Raw genomic sequence first — 9,368 nt, 5'->3', positions numbered from 1 at the left:
GGGACATCGCTATTAATAATATTATTATTATTGTCAGTATTATCATTATCATTATCATGAGCACTGGTATGCTGACATCAGCATTCTGGAGCGGAAAGGAACTGGCTACCCTATCACATCATCCCGCGGCTTAGTAAGCATGTTCCTCTACGAACATGCCCCCTACGTCCACATGGATATGGGACCAGCTTTAACATTTTCCCTTACGCCTCTTCTTTCCCTTTTCCTCTCCCTCTGCCTTCCTTTTTCTTGCACTGTCACCCTCTTTCACTCCCAGGTCCTCCTTAAATTCTCCTACCCTCCCACTTCCAAACCCACATCTGCTCCTCCCACTTTCATCGTCTTCCTCCTTATACGCCACCACCTCCTTCTCAGCCCTCTTTCCTTTACCTTTCCCTATACCCATTTTCTTTTTTCCTATTTAAGCCCCCTTTTATTTCTCCCTCTCGCCCTTCCTTTCTCCTTCCACCTTCCTTCTTAACCATCACACTCAGACAGTTGTGTAAATAATAAATATCCATAAACCGACGGTATAAAGGCTTGATTTTGTGTGCCTGCCTCGAAGAAGAAGAATGATAATAAAAATAATAAGAGTAATAGCAAAAGTGATAGTAATGATAATAATAATTATAACAATAATAATCACAACAATAACACCAGTACTAATGATAATAATAGAGCTAGAATGGAATTTCCATAGATTCGTATTATGATGCGCGCATGTGCGTGTGTGCAAGCGAGCGAGTGAGAGTGCGTGCCTGCGTGCGTGTGTGAGTATGCGCGCGCGAGTGTGTGTGTGTGTGTGTGTGTGTGTGTGTGTGTGTGTGTGTGTGTGTGTGTGTGTGTGTGTGTGCGTGCGTGCGTGCGTGTGTAAATTTTCATTCTATTTTATACTATTTTTGAAATCACTTCAAGTTCATAGTTACATTAAATATAATTTCTAGGTTAATGTTAAAACATAACTTACGGATGAACAGATGAAATACAGACGAATTATGGTTCAGATAATCATAATTATTATCATTATCACTATCACCATTACTGTTATTGCTATAATAGTCATTAATTTTATCATTACTATCCTTATCATTATTATTTCTACCACTATTGTTAATGTTATCATTATTGTAATTATTACTGCTATCATAAGTATTAGTATTAATATGATAATAATTATTGTTACTGTAATTACTATAATAATCAATATTAACATTATCATTATTATTTTTATTATCATCATTACTCTTATTATTATCAGTACTACTAATTCTGCTACTACTATATTATCATATAATGATATCAGTAATATTACTATTGTTATTACAATAATAATTTTAATATCTAATTAACTTTTCCACTATTATTATTATTACTATTACTGTCTCTCCCCAGGGATTCTCTCCTACCCACGTGTTTGCCGTGCGGTACCCTAGTGCACCGAGGAGGGAGCTGAAGTCAGCGTGCGTGGTACGTATGCGGCTAGCAAAGTCTTTTGGTCCATTCCATCTATAAATTCGGGTGCCTTGTTATGTTCAGTTATGTATGGTTTCTGCTTCGTGGAGTGTATTATATGTAATAGTATGTGTGTCGTGGTAGATTAGTCGTAGTGTACAATTTACATTCTATTATTATTTTTATCACTCATGTACTGTTATATATCAGTACTCTAATACTGCTACACTATAGTGGGATGAAGATGAATACAACGTAATTACATGGTCAATACATATAATTTAATAACTATACACCATGTCCATGCTTCTATTGCATTATTATATTACATCTCCCGGGATCTTGTCTACAACTGTGTTAATGTCCAGATCGTAAACTTATGCACCAAGAGAAAGATAAAAAGTACGTGCATGTAGCTATGTCACACAGATTTGACCTTATCCAAGGTGCCTTGCACATCAATGATTTTTTACTAATCACACAAATGGTATCGTTGTAAGAAGTACTAGTGGTTACAATAATTTTAACCATCTCCCATATGTATTGATTACGGCATCAGCTCTAACTACAGTCCGCCTGTGGTGGAGTGAGAGGTTCAGCTGCTTATTCATGCAAACATAAATTTCTATCAGCAAAACTGATGCAACCATGGCCATGTTCTATAAAATTAATCTTGCCTTCTTCATTGCTGTATAAATGGCAGACAGAAATTAACCATAATGATAAATAAGACAATGAGCTGTATAATGACTCTCCCACTGACAATGATATGATTACAACAACAAATGGTATGTTGAAAGAGATAGGTGACAATAATGCTAACATGCTATGAACCAATGAGATAATGATACTAACTAATACCGCTTTGGACAGTAACGACATTAACCATACTGACATAACGATAATTCATTATAGCAATACAGATATGACGGATATCAACAATTATGCCATATGTTGATAGCAAAATTCTACACTACATAATATGTGATAAAATACACAATGATGTACTAATGACAAGTGATCATTGATGATAACAACAATCAATAGATATTCATAATGATGTATGATTATGATATAATCAAGAACAATGATGTAGATACATAATAATCATAAAAGTAAATGTAACATCTCATCGAATATATTATATATAATATGTGACGGTCTTACACATATGATAATTTGATAATTCTCTACTACTATTTATGTGATAAAACATCTATTTATATAACTGTCTATTGATAGATACTAACAACAACATATTCATATGATTTATATATATCAAGACACACAGATACACAGACAAATCATAACACACAAGTAATAGGTATAATTACTCAATATTATTATTATAATATCTACTACTACTATAATATTATATTATTTATATACTTCTATTCATCATATATATCTATGTTATTATATATTAATATATATATAATAATATATATATATATATATATATATATATATTATATTATATATATATATATTATATATTATATTATATATATATATATATATATATATATATATATACTATATTATATATATATATTACATATATTATATATATATATATATATATATATATATATATATATATATATATATATATATAAATTATGAGCGACTCGTGAGATGGACTTGGGGTGGGTCAAAGAAAGTGGTCCTGGCTTGTTGGTTAAATGTGAGACTCCAAGAGACCCCCGTGTCCCTATGGTCGAGCACGAGGTGGTGGAGCTTGGATCTTGTGTGGCTTGGTCTGTCTGCCGTGTCTCTTTCCATCTCACGAGACGGCTCCCTTCGAGGGTGGATGTTTACTTCCGTCGTAAAAGGAGGAAGCCAGCTGCTGGGGACAGAGGTGTGAAGTGTACCATCCGGTCTTGTTATATATTGTTTACATCGCTCGTCCACTCGGAAGGCTCGTCCTCGAGCCACCTGCAGCACTTAAAACAGTGCAATAGCACGTATAGAGAGCTTGTATTTTAATTGCAAGCCAAAGTGCTTGTAGTTAATGAACTCGGAAGGGCTCATTTCTGTTTGGCAGGTTTCTGACCCCGACTGCCTTTACCACACAGACTTTTTTGTATACGGTTTAAACCACTCCCCTCCCTGGAAACCAAGGCGATGTGCTGTTCGGAGCCCGAACGCTGACTGCACAGATTCAGCCTGTTCTGGCTCGGCGAGGGCTTGGCCAGGGTTGGAGTAGGGAGGAGAGTTTCGTCTTGTGGTGAAGTAGGGACTGGTTTGGCTCTGTCCATCTTCCTCCTTTTCAGGGCTGCAATAGTCTGGGCCATCATGGCGACCGTGACTGCCTTCTCTGAGTTGATCTTGAGGAGAATCTTGTAGTGTTCTTTGAACCTTTATTCCTCTGGTTCTTTTTCTATACACTTGTAATGGCCGGAAACTCCTTTTTATTATAGGTGTCCGGTGTCGGCTAGGGAGGTGCTTCCTTCCTCTTAGGAAATCGAGGAGCCTTTTCCCTTTTGTTCTGTCCCCAGACATAGGTGCCTGGGGGAGCAGGAACAAAGTCTGGCCACTTTTTAGCAACCTCTTGTCGCCTGAGAGCCGCCTCCTTCCTGACGGAGCAAGCCAGGCTCAGGCATGATGCCTCTTGGCACAGTTGGGACATTTGGCTGCTGTGTTCCTTTGGCCTTCCTTGTGTGCCTTAAGACACATCTCGGTGTTGTGTGCCTCGCTACAGACACCGCATTTTGGCTTGGCCTTGCAGCTAACTTGGTGGTGATCCTATTTCTAGCACTTAAAGCACCGAAGTGGCTCAGACACATAAGTTCTGAGGTTGTAGGAGCCCCGGTTACCCAAATCAAGGGTAGTGATTGGGGCTCCTTTCAGGGTCACCAGGACTTGCCTTGCCTTTCGACATTCAGGAAACTCCCACGACCTGTGGATGTGATGTAATAAGATACACATCATACAAAACTGAGAAGCCAAGTAGCACCATCTTGACCCTCCTATCATCTGGGTTCAGCGATGACAGACATGCTTTCCTCCCATCTTTAAGCTCCTTCGTTTCCTGCAGGAAATTCAAGGTGGCTTGATCTTGGTCTTCGTAGCTTGATCGTGGTAAGTCCCATCGAACATGGTTTAATCTGTTTAAATTTTGAGTAAAACGATTTCGAAAACAGGTCAGGAGAAGTTTTGTCCTTTTAGATAGCTGAAATGACATGTGAGTATTATTCTGAGACCTAGTGCTCAGCATAGTTGAGGTGATGGAGGCGTAATTCCAATACCCATCTATTGTTTGGGAATCTAGCCCATCAAGATTAGATTGAACAATTTGATAATTAAACTTGGATTTAAATGACTCCCAGTCTGCTTGTTTATACTGGAAAGATCGTCTTTCTTTGTTTAGTATTGGTGATGTGGAAATTTTAATAATGATGGGTATGTGGTCTGAACCAACATTCAGACCGGGTTGTAGGTGTGTGTGGTAGGCAAGTGCTGCTCCGTTCCCGAAAACGAGATCTGGGCGGGCCTTTCCTCTGGGTTTGTATGAGGTGAAGAAGTTGGTTGCTATGTAGTGGAGTCTTTTGATGTAGCGTCGTGTGAGTAGTGTTGATATCTCCGGCAAAGAAGACTGGTCAGCAAGAGGCAAATTAGTATTTATTTTTATATAAGCAGTGGAAAGACCCTGCAGGGTGAATAACCTGACTGCCATGAAGTCTGAGAGGATGAGGAACTCGTAGGTGATGGTGGATTTTATGAGGATACAGGACCCCATTTGCAATCTGTCCCCTGATTGCCTGGATGTGTAACCATAGTGCAGAATTCTAAAGCCATTGTTGATGGATATCGAATTCAGTAGGACCATATCAGGGCTTTCTTGTTCTAGAGAGTCGCAAAAAATATATCAGATCGAAAAATATGACCCTACATTTGCTTGAACGATCATTAGCATGCCACTCAGGGTGGACCCATTTTACCTGGGTTTACCTTGTGTGGTGTCACCTGATTCCAGTAGCGGTTCCATGATTGAGCCCCGATCGACGGTTCCTCGAGGTCAGAGAGAGAGTCCTGCGAGCAGGACACAGCATGGAAGTCCTGGAAATTGGTGGACCAATTCCCAATACTTCCACGTTGTCCCCCTAGAAGGGAGCATGACAACTGCTCCTTCCAAAGAGAGAGGGAGCTCTTTCTCGGCTTCGGGAACGACTTCGACGTCGATCTCGGAGCCGCTACTCTCATCGTCAAGGATGGTGTCATTGTAGCAGCACAACCCCGCAACCTGAAGTTCAGCATACTTTCCCAGGTTGGGTCACATCAGGTCCACAGCCATGTCCACGCTCATTGGACAGCGAGCTTACACAGCGCTTATGTACTTAAGCTGCAGAACCCGAAACGATATCAGCATTGCGCAATCCTTCAGCAGAGCAAGACAACAGCAGCAGCACCACAAGGACTGCCCAGTCCTTAGCCGACTGGGGCAACTACCGACTCCCCCGTTGATCTCCGACTTCACCACCAGCACCCAGCCATACCTGTGGGCACTGTAAACACTTCCCAAAGAGATAAGAAACCAGTAACCCAAATAATAGATGCGCACCTCACCATCTACTATATCATCCAAACGATGTAGACGAGGCTGCAGGATGGGGATCCTTTTTGTCTTTTTTAGCATGCTTGTTTGGTGGTGAGATCTGTGTTCTTTGTGTTCAGTGTTAAGTACTTGTGTAGTTTCTTTTGGATTTCGTTGTGGTTGTGGTTGAAAAACGAGGTCTTTGTGTGGAGCAACAAGGCTCTGAGTTTGTGTTTGTCACCTCAGTTGCTGTGGTTTGTGATGTGGTGTATTTAGGGATATATAAAATGTCGTCTTCAAAGATCTCCTCTGGGACAACAATAATGGGGAAGCCGTTTCTTTGTAGCATGATAGGGACGACGTTTGCGAATTTCTTATTGTAGTTAGCATCAATGAGAGCTACGTGTAAAATGGCTTGTATTTTTGGGTTTATGTTAGGTGAGAAGGTGTTGTTGAACTGAGGAGGTGGAGGAAGAGTTGTCCTGTAGGGGGATGCAAGTCATCTGGGTGTGCTAGTCTGGGTTAGGAAGTGTGGCTGCTGTTACGGCATATGAAGGAACAGTGTTTTTGTTTTTCCCTAATCTGAGTTCATTTTGCTTTTAGTATTTCTTTTCTTTTGGGGCAGGACCCGCTAACTGCAATGTGCGACCCCTTGCAATCGCAGCATTGCCACTGCAAGAAGAGCATTTCTGTTTGTGTGTGTGTGCATGTGTGTTTGTTGTGTTTGTATATGTAGCAGTTTAGGCATTGTTCAATGTGAATAGAGCGCTCTGGTTCTATATTATAGTTTGTTCATTTGAGATTTGTGAAGATCTGGCTTTGTCCAGGCCTTCATACATATGGCCCGGCCTGTGGCTGTCTCATTCTATTCTCTGACACTCTATGCTTACTGTGGTGGCGGGATTGCCAGCAGGCGCTCCTGCCACCAAGATGTAAGCATACAGCATAATCTCTTTTACCAGCCTGGCAGCTTTTGTGGGTGGACCCTGTCTCAGAAATTGTGTGTGCTCACAATTCTACAAGTAATGTACCAACGTGGTGTTCGGCTCGCCACAGTGCATGAAACACCTGTCTACATATTCAATTGTCTCTACAGTCCGCCACATGCGCAATGGTAACTTCCGTACTTCTATTGATTGCTTCAGAGAGTGTCATTGGCTCATAGCCTGTGGTGACTGAGTACCATCTGGCCGAGGTGGGACCTCGTTTTCTCTCTGTGGAGCTGCAGGAGGAAGGCACGAGCTGTAGCATTACACTCCTGCCTTAAGATTTTCGGCTCGGTTTTATGATCATGGGATTTGGGGCTTACCCCTGCCAATGTCAGATAGTCTGTCAGCAAGCTCATTCCCGCTGATGCCTATGTGGCTAGGAAACCAGTTTATGATTATTCTTCTACCCTGAGCAAGAATCCTCAATGCTATGGTAAGGACAGTGGTCATGAGGTAGATATTGTCTTTGGGTGAAATTTGCTGTAAGACAGTCAATGGCTGCCTTGGAGTCTGTATGTATTCTTCCCTCAGGGATGTATTGGCTACGGCTCCCATGGTTGTAACTGCCTCTGCCTGTAGCGAGGAGGCGTTACCCTCATGGATTGTGTGACAGCCCTTACTGCAAAGCTGGTGCCTGCAGTTTGGTTTAAGGGATCGACTGATCCATCTGTGAAGTAGGTTCTACTACCTGGAGTGATAGTTGCAATGACCCTCTCAGCTTCTTCTTTCAGACGAGACATTGTGTATTAATTCTTTCTCCTTGACAAACTCATAACAGAGAACTCGATCAAGGTTTGTGCCCATGGCAGGGCTTCAATAAAGTTGGGGTGGGGGGAAGCCATGCCCTTGGCAAGTAGTTGTTCTTTGAGCTGATTGTGTATCAACACCCTGGCTGTGTGAGACAGCCAGGAGTTGTTTGCAAACAGCTTGTGGTCTTGTTCTAGGCATCTGTGTATTTTTTTGTCTCATGTTTATGTTCCTGGGTGTTTGGATGACCTTTGAAAGGAACTGGGCTGTCATTAGATCAATTCGTGAGTCCAGGAGGAGAAGGTTTAACTCCATAAGGAGGTTGAGGGTCTTCGTCCACCTTGGGGCACCCAGAATGATCCTGGCAGCTTCATTTTGATCTGTTTCCAATTTTTCCCTTAATCTTGGCTTTGCGGCAATCAGGGAGACAGAAGCATAGTCAACAATGGGACGGATGGCATGTACAGAGAATGCTCTTAGTACTTAATGTCTAGCTCCTATGTGTCTCCCAGTCATTGCTCTCATGACAGACAGTCTTCCTTTGGTTTGGTCAACCAAGTACAGGACCTCAGATACAAGGTCCAGACAGTGCTGGGTTTACTTAGGCAGTGTGGTCCAGTGGAGATGATTGTGAGATCGTCTGCATATATGATCTTGTACCCTACAAGAAGTTTGTGTTGAAGATACAGGACATTAGGGTGTTGAAAAGGGCTGGACTGAGGACCCCACTCTGTGGTGTTCCATTTTCTAGTAGCATGGGCTGTGATAGGTGACCTTGGGATCTGACTTTGGCTGTTCTGTTTCTAAAATAGTCACCTATCCAAGCCAAGATTCCCTTCTGGGTCAGGGTCTCCTGAATTGCAAGAGGACTTCCTAATTCAAAAGCCTTCTCCAGGTCTAGGAATACTACCACAGAAGTGACAGAAGTGCTGATTGTGCTTAAGAGTGTGGCTATGATGTGTGCTGTGCTGATGTCCCTTGTGAACCATGTAGGCGTTCATGTGGGGGTCCTATTTTCCATTGGAGTCGGTTTAGTACCATTCTCTCAGCCGTCTTGCCCAGACAGCTAAGAAGAGAGATGGGGCAGTACTTCCCTGGTTGATTGATTGATTATTTCAATTTATCTGCTGCATCAACAGTTAAGGTCATTAGTGTCACAATTCTCCCCCAATACATTTTTCAGTGTATATGGTGGAGACAAGTACATGCATCTTTGGTCTGAGAATGTTGCACATCTTTCCACTACATGTACTACATTGGCATCCCTTACAAAGTGCTTCACTTTTAGTCATCACTGGTCCATGAGTCAGTCTTATGTGCCTGATTCTTAGTCTATTACTACTTTTCGGTTGGGATGGATGCTGGTCACCCAACTGCCAAGGTCATCTCTAATCTCTCACAGTTTGTTTCTAGAGGTATGCCTCCTCTGTTTCTTCCATTTATCGCAAAGACAACTCCTGATGCTGGGTTTCAGGTCGGTGTGTGGGAGAGGAAAACATGCATCTCAGGGCTGAGTGGCAGCTGCATTGGCCTTCCGATCAGCTTGCTCATTCCCACTGATATCAACATGCGCTGGCACCCAGCATAGAGTTATCTTTTTATGTGTTGACATCAGTGCAAGCCAATCATGAACCTGAATTTAA

Source organism: Penaeus monodon, chromosome 38, assembly GCF_015228065.2.
Source record: "Penaeus monodon isolate SGIC_2016 chromosome 38, NSTDA_Pmon_1, whole genome shotgun sequence".
In the NCBI taxonomy this organism is placed as follows: Eukaryota; Metazoa; Arthropoda; class Malacostraca; order Decapoda; family Penaeidae; genus Penaeus; species Penaeus monodon.
This window is presented reverse-complemented; position numbering follows the sequence as displayed.